At 39.1% G+C, this 13,304-nt stretch overlaps 1 long non-coding RNA gene across 1 annotated transcript in view; it reads left to right on the top strand.

Moving 5' to 3' along the window:
- The window catches only part of LOC103098279 (uncharacterized), a 247,163-nt gene extending 234,110 nt beyond the window's left edge, over window positions 1-13,053 (top strand). Inside the window, exon 5 of the long non-coding RNA XR_008914740.1 lies at window positions 12,787-13,053. This is a non-coding gene — a long non-coding RNA (uncharacterized LOC103098279). The remainder of the gene's footprint in view (window positions 1-12,786) is intronic.
- Window positions 13,054-13,304: the final 251 nt, after the last annotated feature.

Below are 13,304 nucleotides of genomic sequence, written 5' to 3'. Positions count from 1 at the left end.
CTGAGATCATAATTGTTATTCCTACCTTCTTTGTCTCAGTTGCAGCCCAGTACCTTTACCCTGTGTATGTCTATCTGACTCAAGTGTGTGTCTTGTAGACACCATATGGTAGGATTCAGGTTTTTAATCCATTCTGCTATCTGCTTCCTTTTTATGAGTGAGTTCATCCCATTCAAATTCACATTCACAGTTATGATTACTGTCTGTGTATTCCCCTCTAATTTGACTTCTTCCTTTGATTCTACCTTTCCTCTTATCCCTGTTACCCTCCCCTCCAACTTTCTGTTTCTAGTCAATCTCCTCCTTTTCCCCTTCTTAATGTTGTTCCCCTTCCCATCCACTCCCTTATTATTATTTCCCTCTTACTGTAATAGTGCCTTTTAAATGACCCCCCCAACCTCTCCCTCCCTTGTATTGCTCCTCTCCCCACCAGTCCATTTATTACCCTTCTACTTCTCTATAGGGCATGATACAGTTCTCTGTCCCAATGGATCTGATTATTCTTCCCTCTCTGAGCCAATTCCATGGAGTGTAAGATTTAAGTATTCTGTCACCAGCCTCTTCCTCCCTTCCATTATATTGGTCTTCTCCTCCATCCCCACCCCCTGTGCTATTCTTTATGAAATATATATTTACCCCATTTTATCTCTTTCCCCATTTCTTTTTGTATTGTCCTCTTTTTTATCCCTAGTTTTTTATTTTAATTTTTTGGACATATCATCCATATACATATCACTGTAACCTCTAGGTATACTTCTTCTAGTTACCCTGATGATAATAACATTTTTATGAGTTACCAATATCATGTTTTCATATATGAATACAAATTATTTGAACTTATTGGGTCCCTTAAATTTTTTTCTTTCTTTCTTAATTACCCTTTGTCTATAATCTTGAATTCTATACCTGGGCATCAAATTTTCTTTTTAAATCTGGTCTTTTCTTCAGAAATGCTTGCAAATTGCCTACTTTATTAAATGGCCATAATTTTCCCTACAAGAATATAGTCAACTTTACTGGGTAGTTGATTCGTGGTCCTTCAGTGTGGCTATATTCAGGATCTGTGTAATCCTGACTGTGCCTCCATGATATCCAAATTATTTCTTTTTAGCAGTTTGTGGTATCTTTTCCTTGGTGTGGAAGTTCTTAAACTTGGCTATAACATTTCTTGGTGTTGTCAATTGGGGATTTAATGTAGGAGGTGATCTGTGGATTCTTTCAGTCTCTACTTAACCCTCTTGTTCAAGAATATCAGAGCAGTTTTCCTGGATAATTCCCTGTAGAATGATGTCCAGGATTTTTCTTTGGTCATTATTTTTCAGGTAGTCCAATAATTCTTCAATTGTCTCTCCTGTACCTATTTCCCAGGTCAGTTGTTTTATCAGTGAGGTGTTTCTTATTTATCTCAATCTTTTCCATTCTTTTAATTTTGTTTTATAGATTCTTGATGCCTTGTGAAGTCATTTGCTTATAATTATTCAATTCTAATTTTTTAAAAACTGAATTACTTCCCTGACTTTTTGACCCTCCTTTTCCTTTTGATCTATTTTTCTTTGTAGGCCATTGTTTTTATCTTTTACTTTATTTCCCTCATTTTCAAGCTGGTCAATTATGGCTTTTAGGAAAGTATTTTCTTGTATTAGTTCATTTGCATCTGTTTCCAGATGACCTGTTTTGCTTTATAAGTTCTTATCCCAATTTGTTCAACCTTTTTTAATTGTTTTGAGTTCTTCCAGAGCCTGAGTCCAATTTGCTGGAGTTCCTGAGTTTTTGCTTGGTGTTTCTTGGTCCTCTTCTGTTCCATTTGTTCTTTGTTCATTACCTTAATAGAAGTTATTTGTTGTAATTTCTTTTTTTCTTTTTCTGTTTTTTACTCATATTTTTCCTTCTTTCCTCCTCCTTATAGGCTGTTGTATAATTAGAATATGTTAATCTAAAAACTATGATCCCCAGCAAAACTAAATTATGAATCCCAGCACCCTACTCACTTCCTGTCACTCTGTGCTGACATAGACAGGATATAAATTGTGTGTAGTTCTGTCTATCTCTCTCTTTCCTTCTTGTCCTGACTTTGGTGGAGGGGGGGGGGGGGTTTGAGCAGGTAGCAAAACTTAATCACGTGGTTCTATTTTGTCAGATAATAATCTTTAAAAATGATACTTGAAGTATTGCACATTGATTTAAATCCTACACTGTATTCTTGCTTCTTTGTTTATTTGCTGGATCTGTGAATTTGGGCTTTTCTGCCCTGAAAGGGCTCCTTCTCTGCTTTGCTAATTAACTGATTGGCTTTGTTGTATTAATGTACCCTGAGGCCAAATCTGCAGCTGCCAGCAGAAAGTGAAGGTGAAAGTGATGTCTTGGAGGCTGAAGGTAGTTACCCTTGTTCCTCCTCTCTCCTCTTCTCTGCCAGCCACCTCCCTGCCAGCTGCCTTGTCAGAGCCCTGAGCTTCCTGTGTTGTTCCAAGAAATTCTGTCATGGTCAGAGCCTTCACCCTAGGATCCCATAATCAGTTGGATTACTATGGCAGGTCTCAGTGCAGTAGGTGGGTAAGGGTGTTGGATCTTTCCCTTATACCTGAGAATTCAACTTTACCTGTGTACCTTTCAGGTTGGATCGAACAGGATAGACCTGTAACTCTGTCATGTTGAGTTTGGCTGTCTGTCCATTTATACACTTCCTCTTCTGTTTCTTTACTAGCTTTTCTGCCCCCTGGAGGCTTGTTCTCTACACTATTGAAAAACTGGATTAAGCCAGTTGCCCTGAGTCCAAAACTTCCAGAGGCAGAGGACTAAGATGGAGGTGTGGTGGTTGAAAGGCTGAAACCAGCCTGACCTCTTCTCTGCTTCTCTCCTTTAGCTATATCCCTGCCAGGTATGGTCAGAGCTTTGATCTTCACATAGTTGTGGTAGCAAGGCACTCTGTCCCAGTTAGATCCCTCCCCCTGATATCCCACTGACCACCCAAGTCTCAGCACAGTAGATGGGAGAAGGGCCCTGGGTACTTACTTCTTTCTTTTCCTTAAACTCAAGAATTCAATCTTCTCTGCAAATCTTTCAAGTTGAATTCAGCAGGGGAGTCCTGCAGCTCCATCCTGTTGTTGGAGTTGGTTTTTTGTCCCCCTTGAAGAGCTTTGCTTTTAATTGGTGTGGAAGAATTTTCACAGAGGAATCGACTTTTGCTGCTTCTAAGCTTCCATCTTGATTCCGCCCCTCCTTTCTCATTTTTTGAGAATAATTTGCTTTATTAACTTTATTAATTAACACATCAAATATTTTTTTTTTAAATTTGAGTGAATGCTTACATAAATCCACCTTGACTGAGTTTTTTCCCTTAGTTTCTTTTAGGTTAGTTCCATTTCCTTTTTGGAAACTGTGAATCCTTAATCTTTGATAAGGAACCAAGTGAATACAACTGGGCTGGGATTTTGAAGGTTACTCCTTGCCCTTAATGCTGAGCTGGCTACAGACCTGGATGGTGAAATTCCAGGATTTAGTGAAACTCTACTAACCTTTTAAAACTCACAAAAACTTCAGTCTTAATAGAAAACAAATGTAGAAGACAAGGATCAAGACCTTTTCCCTGGGTTATTTGGATTAAGAAGGGATAAAGCCCCAACACCTTTCCCCTTAAAGCATTGCCTGGCCTGTTATTTTCTCTTAACTCACTTATTTTATATTTTGGATATAATCCTCTATTTTTTAAATTCTCAGTTTTCCTGATCTATAACTCTGTATAGTAGGTTTTGATCATTTCCTTCTATTTCTCTGTCATGATTTCACCTTGTTAATTTTTTAAAATTTTGCTAATTTTCCTTTCTTTTCTTTTTATTCATCAGGTTGACTAAAGATTTTTTCCATTTTATACGTCTTTTCAAAGACACAGCATATTTTCCTGAATCTTAACCCTAGTCAGAAGGCAGCATATTTATGGCTACTTCCTTTTTCTTTATGAGGCTATGGAGAGTCATCCTCATTTGTTGCAGGGTATTGAAGGAGTTGGAAGGGGTACTTGCAGAGCTTTGGAACACCGAGGCAGCAGTTACTTTGATGGAGCCCAGATACAGCTTGTGAGTCGGCTAGTGTCCATGCTTTGGGCTTAGTGGAGGCTGACAAGGGAGGGGTGCTGTCTGATGGAATGCTTTTCAGAATAGAATTCTCTGGGACAAATTCAGAAAGTTTTTTCCCCATGAATTTTTCCTAACATAGTGCATAGTTTTTTTTTAAGTTAGTGAGTATAAGGATTGGAAAAAGCCACCAGTCGGTAATCATACTAACCATGTGACCTGACAGTACTTGCTTAATTGTTGTTTGCCACATTTCATGCATTTAGAAGCTACCCTTCCAACAAATTGCCAAAAGTTGCCTGAATTCAGGGCTACCTGGTTTCTCAAGCCTAAAATCATTTTGATCTGTCATGTAGAATGATGAAAGTTTAGAAAATATAAGGAAAAAATAAACAACACACTTAGCATAGTGGGCAAGGTCATTATTTTCTTACTGGTTTAGATATATTCCTGGCCACTTCCCTGGCTAAGCAGGTAGGTGGTAGAGTTAATAGAGCCCTTGGCCTAGAATGAAGGAGACAAGTTCAAATCTAGACTCAAATACTTCCCAGTTCTATGACCCCAGAAAAGTCATTTAACCTCTGTCTGCCTCAGTTTTCTCACCTATCAAATGGGAATAATAATAGCACCTACCTTGCAGGGCTGTTGTGAGGATCAAGTGAGCTAATATTTGTAAAGTACTTAACAGAGAGCCTGGCACATAGTAGACGCTTAGTAAATGATTATTTCCTTCCCTTCCCCCTTTATTGCATATAGCTAATGTGACAAGGGAATCACTTTAAAAGACTGATATATATTAATTTAAGGTCACCAAGGAATTCAGCTATGTAATTCCTAAATGAAAACTCAAGTCACCCGTCAATCTTTTATGGAGTTTAATTACAATAGGAGGAAGAAATGAATTAGAGATAGAGAGAGAGAAAAAGGGAGAGAAGGGAATAGGGCTTAAATACCCCTTCTGTTTAGGCTGGGCCAAAAGGCCCAAGCCCTTAGATAGCTGAGGCAAAGAAAAGAGATCAGTCCCTATTACTCACGTGACCAAAATGGAGAAACAGTCTCAGAGGCCCCCACCTTCAGCTTCCTTCAGAGCAAGCTTCTCAGAGCACACCGCAACCACTCCGGCCAACTCCTCCACCCCGAGTCTTCAGACCCCCCTGATCTTTAAGAAAACCATCCAAGTTGCCTCCCCTCAGTTCTCACATCTACCAATCACTGTCCATCAATTTCCCTGTGCCAATGGAGGCTCTAGCTTAACCCAGGACCGCCCAGAGGTCTCTGGCTTTGCACATGTCTGTTGAAGGTCATATTTTCAAATAATTAAATCTTTGATCCTTTGCTACAGCCCTTTCTAAATCCTGTTAACCTGAGTAGGGTAGAGATTGGAATAATTAAATTTTGATCTAGGCTGCAGCCCTTACTCAATCCTGTTAGGACTGAATAGGGTGGAGATTGATTCCAAGTATCTCCATTGTATCAATTCTAAAATCAATCATGACTCAAAGAAATTCCTGTTCTATGCTTAAGCATAGGTCAAAGTCCTTTCCATTGTTCAGCAAAGGGTTTCTGTCCTAAAGTAATCTTAAGAAGGGAAGGAGAAGGAACCTCCCATGCCAATGGGATTCACATTCCAATAGTCAAGACCCACTATCAATAGGAAATTTTCAAGTATGAAATTTCCCAATGGTGAAATTTCCAACATTTATAAGTCTAAGAAATTTTGAGGTTTACACTAATATAGCAATAACTTTCCCTCCAGTAGCATCATAATCAGTATCATCAACATTGCGACTGCCATTTCACAAGCTTCACAGCAACCCTTAGAAGTTTGTTGAGAGGATCAAATGAGATGATATTTGCAAAAGACCTAATATAGCATCTGGCATGTAGTAGGTGCTATCTAAATGCTTTTTTCCACTTCCCCCCTTTCTCCATTTTCTAGAAAGGGAAACTGAATCTTAGAGCCCTTAAGTGATTCGCATCTATAACCATGTAGCTAGTAAATTTCAGAGACAGAATTCATAGATAGGGTTACTCAACTCCAAATCTCATTTGCTCTTTCTGAAAAGAATAATGATGATAGGCAACATTCCAGGTTTGCAAAGGACTTCACCTAGGTTACCTCATCTCAACACCACTACAGTTCTGTAAGGGAAGTGCTATTGATGAGGGGAAATTGAGTCTGAAGGAAGTCAAATGACTTGCTTAGTGTCGCATAGCTAATAAGTATCTTGGCAAGATTGAAACTTTGGTCCTCCTGATTCCTGCTGCAGATACTATGCTCCCTATCTGCCTCCCCATATCTCTGTGTCTCCTCAGGTAGCAAGTTTCTTGAGGACAGAAACATTGGCTCACACTTGTATCCTTTATAGCACATGATAGCATTTGGTATGTGCTTATTGGAAGAGCAAAGGAATGATTGACAATCTTATTTTGCCCCTAAATTTCCCTGCTTGTATCAGGGAAATAAACCTGCCTGCCTTTTTCACTGGGACTTAGTGAGAATGAATGTGATTCTCAGTGTGTTGGCTCATCTTTCTTCCCAGAACCCCTATATGCATGGCATTTAAACGGAAGACAATAGGAATGCCAATAATGATGGCATCCTCTTTTCTAATTTTCTCCATTTTCTTCAATACAGAAATAGCCCCCTCTCTTTTCCTAGAGGAGCCAAAAGTTAGGTATATTTCTAACAAACTAGTGGAAATTTTTAAAAATGTTCCATCTAGGGACATTCCAGTCTTGTCTAAATAATGTTCAAAAGCATCCCCTTCAGCAGGATGAGTCAATTCTGAGCATTTCTGGTGAATCATGAAACAAAGAAAGTGGGTTCTCATTATAGTTCTTAGAGAAATGACACATACACTGTGTTTGGTGGTGGTGGCAGTGGGGTGACAGTGACAGTGGTAGTAAGAATTGGCCTTCTCGCCTCTTGGAAGTCTATAAGCCTGAGTAGTCACTGGTTTTCATCTATTTGAGATAGTGTCTTAAAATATTTGCACTGAGCATCCATCTTTAAAGCCTGCCCAGGCACTTCTCAGAACATATTTGCTGCGACATGGGATCTGTGTATCCAGCATAGCATGTACACTCTGCAATAGCTGAGGAGACTTGCTAGAGGAACACTGACAGGAAAAGAGCTTTAAAGCTGTTTAAATACTGCCAAATCCATGAAATAAATCACTGACATGAAAGACTATGCTATCTACTGTACCACTCTTGATCTGCTTTTCAAAGGAAGAAATTAAAACCATATTTCCACAGGCTACAGACTTTGATTACAGGAAGGATACACTTGTTAACAAGCTTCTACAAACCTCCTTCATGCTCCTTCCCCTTTGCCTTCATTTAGTGGCAGGAGTTTCCAAGGAGAGCAAAATGTCTGAAGTGAAATGTCCAATTTTTGGAGGGCAGGTGAGGGGACATGGAATGGAGACTCAAAAAATAGAATGGAGTCAAAGACAGCTAAAGAGAACCAAGGAAAGGAAACCTAAATTTAGCAGCGAAAACAAGTATTTGAAAAGACCAGGGATGGTAGGGGAATATTGTCAAGTCAGGATTTATAAGTCCTTTCCATCTTGTGTCCAACTATATTAGACCATAGTAGGGAAGACTCTCAGACTGACAGTTTGTTGTTTTTTTTCAGTTTACTCCTTCAGCATAATATCATTCTAGTGGAGTATCAGTTGTCAGTAAGAGCCTTGGTCCCTGAAGGCTTGGTAAGAGCTCGTTCACCACAGGGAGTTTACACAACATTTTGGGTACCTTCCTCTTTGTTCTTGATATCACCAGGATATTGATGGAATACATGGGTAATCTATCTATCATCTCTTGCTCTAGCCACATGATCAAATTCTTTGTTGTTGTTGTTTATCCATTTCCTTATAGAATATCAGAATTGCAAAGGACCTTAGAGGCCTTCTTGTCTAACCTATTCCTGAACGAGAATACTGGGATACAAATCCATTCTACAAGATATCCCCCAAATGGTCAGTTGTTTAGCGTCTGCTTAAAGACTTAGGATGATAGGATCAGAGACAGAGCTGGACCCCCCAGAGTCTACCTAGTCCACTCCACTCTCCCATTTGACCCTGATCAATGGAGAACCCATTAGCTACTGAAGCAGCTCTTTCCACATGATGATGTTCTTTATGTCACTCCTTCTTTATGATGGGTTGCAGCCTGCGCTTTTCTATTGTTCTTTGATTCTCAATTTTAATTCTTCAAAGACTGCAGAGCTTCACCCTTCACAGATACTGCCAGGGAATATTGACATTCATAATGTGGGCCATTGATTCAGACAGAAGCTTGGACTCATTAACAGAACTTTGCAGTTTCTCAAAGGCAATTCAGCCCATTCTCCTCTTTCTCATTTCTGAGTCCACCATGTCCCTTTGCAGTATTTGCCTGGTATATACTGATGGACTAGCTCTATTGGTTGCCATTTAAATTATATATATCATAATCTGGGCAAGATATTCTTGAATCACTTGGTTTTCTTTCCTGTGTGGTCAGTTGGTCTGAACTCCCTCTTATGGTTGTGGATCTTATTTAGGCAATTTGACAGTATTCTGGGATGTGATGTAATTAGCACAATGTCATCTGCAAATAGGGCAATCTGAGTGACTTCACTAAGTACAAGGAAATCCTCCTTAACTTTGCCTATGTGTTAGCTTTTCTCTATGACAATGACAAGCACTTTTAGCAAGCACATATCTGCCTGTTTTGTGCTTGACTTAATGTTAATGATCAGAGGACCACCGTGAACAAGGTTCTAGCTTTCTTTTTAAGGAATTTTATATAAATTTGACACATGCATGGGTAATACTTTGCTAAACGGATTCAAATGCATTATATTCAATCAACAATAAGCCCAGTAGGGCATTATGCCCATCTTTCAGTTAACTGAAAGCCTATTTGTTCCTGCCTAATGAATAACTTCCTTACGAGTGCTCTTAATGTATACATAGAGAATATCCTAAAAAATGTTACAGATAAGGAAATAAGAATATGGGTCAGAAAGTATTGATGTTTGTTCCATTCCCTTTTTCCAAATGGACTTTAACTTGTCAGTGTCCCTTTCAACTCACTAACTAGACCTGAACACCTCCAGATGTGGAGGCTCAAGTACAGGGCTTTCCAAGTGAACTTGGCCAGATATTAAATTTGTTGTCACAAATAAGAAAGTAAAACTTGGATCATCAAGCCTTGGAAAGAAATACAGTGATCATACTTCTCTCCTTTTCTTGCAGAGGAATACTCTATGTACTGTAGCATGAATGAAAAGGAGAAAGCAAGAACCCCAGGAGTGAGTGAGCAAAAGAGAGTTCAGGGAAAGAGGGAGACAAGACCAAAGTATTTATTTGTTTTTCTGTTTTATCTGGAGCACAGTGATTTTTAATCTTTCGCCCAGCTAACCCAAAAGTAAAGTATAATTCACTTTTGTACAATACCCAGAATATCCCATAAACTTTTCAAGAAGAAAGTCATAAATTGAATTGAATTGAAATTCATTTGTAGTAGCTGCCACAGCAGTCATAATGACCAGAAAGACTAATAGGCAATGGTGTAATAACTGATTAACTGGTAGGAAAACTTTATGACTATGAGAGCTTTCTCATAATAGAAGCCCCCTCCCCACCCCACCCCTTTGTGGGAGGGGAGGGTGGAGTCTTCAAGTAGAAAGTAAGTGGATGCCTATTTGATAGCTATGTTGTTCAGGTTTGGGTAGGGTTAAAAGGCTTTTGAGGCCCCTTCCTATTCAGACTCTGATTCTCTCGTCAAAAATTCATAGTTTTAGGATGAAAGAGACCTGAAAGACCTTCTAGTCCAAGGGTTTTGACCTAAGGTCTACAGATTCCCAAGAGATCCAGGAATAGTTCTCAGGAATTTCATGAATTTAAACAGGAAAAATAAGTTTCATCTTTATTTTAATATAATTAGCCTCCTTTGTATCCCACTGTATTTTATTTTGTGAGTTTAAAAAGACGATTCTGAGATAGGATCCATAGCTTCACTGGATGTCAGCCAGAGGTGTCCATGCTACACCCCAAAGTTGAAAGATCCCTCACTGTCCAACCCTTCATTTTATAGAGGAAGAAACTGGAGTACTAAGAGGTAAATTTTCTGACACCTGTGTCATATTTCCTAGAGACCTAGCAAAGAAAAAGAGCCTTTGATGATGGCATAGCAAGAAAAAATGTTCCCACTGTACATTTACATTGAAAGCATTTTATATCAGAATTTTTCATTTCTTATATGAGAGCATACATTCTATGAGGGATTGTTTAATAGGATGAAACACTAACAACCTAGCATCCAGAGGGGGGAAAAAGTTCAGACACAAAACCACAAAGTATTGCTCATAAAACTGATATGTGCTATTATCTAGAGCTTTGGGTATAGGATAGATTTGTTCCTGAATAGATGGATGAGTGTTTTTTGCATATGAAGGGGGGGAGGCAAGGATGGAAATGAACATTTCACACCCCAAATCAGTGGTCCCTTTTTCAAAAAGTTCTTTGGAATTGCAATCATCTGGGAAGTATGTTGGATTGGATGGTTCCAGGAATGATGCTGAATCTCTTTAGGAGAAATGAATGACAATGATACTGAATTCCAGGGCAGCAGCCAGTTTTTCTAAGAGGAAACAGTCTTATCCTGACCTGCTGTTGAGTTTGTGGTAGAGCCTTGTAGTATCTTCGGTTTCCTCACCAATGACTCCACTGTGCAAGCTGGGTTGCTTTTCAGCTGATCAAAGGGAAATGCATTCATGCTGTACGTAGGCATTCTCCACCGCCCCCCCCCCCCAGTGTCTCCTCCCTAAATACTAACTAGAGTCTTTTTTTCTTTTGTCTCTTTACATTCTAAAGTGATTGTAACTAGCAATTAGCTAGTCCAAATGTTTCTCATCTTATATTTGTAAATAAAAGATAGCAACTTTAAAAATCTATATGACATAAATAATGATGGTAATGATAGCAGCCATTTTTATAAAGCACTTTAAGGTTTGAAAAGCATGTTATAAATATAATCTCATTTGATCTTCACAACAAACCTGAGAAGTAGATGCTATTATTATTCCCATTTTATGTTTGAGAAAACGGAATCAGAGGTTAAAGGACTTGCCTAGGGTGAACATAGCTAGTCTCTGAAGCAATTAGAAATAACTTAGCCTAATTCTTACATTTTGCAGAGGAAGAAATAAATGCCTAGAATACTTCATGAGAAAAGCATGTGTGATCACACTGGCCTTTTTTGTGGTATTATAAAAAGTACATCAAAGCTTTAAAGTCCCTGCCAACCTCCAACTGAGGGAAAGATATCTAGGTGGCATGTGCTAGGCAAGTCAAATCACCTCTACCATCTTCCCTCAGACCTAGAGGGGGATAGCCCAGGACCCTGCAGCCAAAGACCCTGGGAATAACTGTGGTCTCCTCCTGCTTCCCCAGCTGGAGACTACTAGCCTTGGTGGCCAATATCTAGAGAATCAACCCCATGAGATGTGGCCTAGCAAGAATCTCTGCAGGTACTGTAGCTGCCACAACCTTAATATAGCCACAGCTACTAACAAACTGGTAAAGTAAGTTCTTGCTATAAAAGTCCTTGACACCTTCAAATACTCAATACAACAAATGGATGTGATTTTATGACGGGAAAGGACTCTATAGAAGGTATATCACTACCTACTTTGCTACTGTAGCCTGAGGACTCTGGAACGTTTCCAACCCATTTGGTGTGGAAATCTAATACACAATGTCTCCTCCATTAGAATTTGAGCTCTTTGAGGGCAAGGGCAACCTCAACTTTTCTGTTTCTATCTCTAGCACTTAAAAAATGTTGACACATATTAAACACTTAGTGATTTTTCATCATTTTATTCTTTCATCCATCCATCCATTTATTCATCCATTCATTCTCTTAGCCCCTGTTTTCCTGTAGTTGGGTAATGTTCAAAGTCCATTCTGACTATAATTTTGTGAGCCTTTAAGCTTGGATTTTTTTACTTTAACTTTCTCCCAGAATATCCTCCCAAAGAAGAGCTTAGACACAAGCTTCAATGAAAATTCAGACTCCACGCACCAAACTTATAGAGATCAAAGCCCACTATGCAAATTGGTCAGTTGCAAAGTAGCCTTGTGGGTCTTTGGTAAGGAAGCCCAGGACAATGCAAGACTCCACTACCAAATGATGGCTCTAAACTGGAATTACTGCTAAGCTTCAACTCCTGCTTATGGGAAAAAAGACATAACCCTTCTTTTTCAACACATTAGCGTTTTTATTTAACTCAACTCATTGCCCTCATTGTTCAACTGTTGAATGATTTCTTTCTTAACCTAGGGACGTTTAACCCCAATTTTGGATAGTGACTTCCACAAATAGCACACCATAGATTCAGCCTTGGATTATAGCAAGTTTTGTTGATGGTGGCCGAGGGGAAAGTAGGTATTGGCTACTGTGGCTAAGGAAGAATATCTAGAAAAAACAACGTGGGAAGTTTACTTATAGCTCTCTAGCAGACACCGAATCCCTTCTGGAATAGTGCTGTTTTTACTAGCTGTCCTAGTTAATGAGAATCATTAAAGTGCAGAGGTTGATGGATGACTTCATATTTCACCCACAATTTAGTCAGTTATTGATGGGCTTTTGCAAGTTGTTGAAGCATATCAAACATATCTAGGGGGCTGAGAAAGTCTTACAAGGCCTTTTTGTGTATTACTAGGTCTATATCTCCAGCCTGGCAACATAAGAGTCTCCGTTCCCAAAGAAAGCCCAATACTGAATGTCACCAAGAGAATGATAATCACCAAAGCATCCAGGACAAAGGCATGAAAAAGAAGGCAATTAAAAGGTACATAGTGTAAATTGAACTGGTGTAGGCTTTGCCCTCTCCTTTTGATCCTTTTTTCCTCTTACACTTTATTTCTATCTGAGGCATCCCCCTACCCTACCCCAGACTTCATGAATGTTTAGCCCTGCTGTGAAACCTAGAGCCTATAGAATTTAGAAGATAAATTTTCTTTTTAACAAATCATTAGGAGGAGCAGTGGTGTTATGTTCATTTTACAAAAAAAAAAGTGTGAAAATCATAGAGGCCAAATGACTCGTCCAATGTTATATAACTAGTGAATGACAGAGCTTCAAGCTTCTGATTCCAAATCCATGCTCATTTCTCCATAACAAGGATTCTCCATCTTTTGGGGGGGGCGGGTCATAGGCTACTTTGGCAGTATCTACTGA

The sequence above is a fragment of the Monodelphis domestica genome, chromosome X (assembly GCF_027887165.1).
Source record: "Monodelphis domestica isolate mMonDom1 chromosome X, mMonDom1.pri, whole genome shotgun sequence".
Lineage (NCBI taxonomy): Eukaryota > Metazoa > Chordata > Mammalia > Didelphimorphia > Didelphidae > Monodelphis > Monodelphis domestica.
The sequence above is the reverse complement of the archived record's forward strand: the minus strand, read 5'-3'. Positions and strand labels throughout refer to the sequence as shown.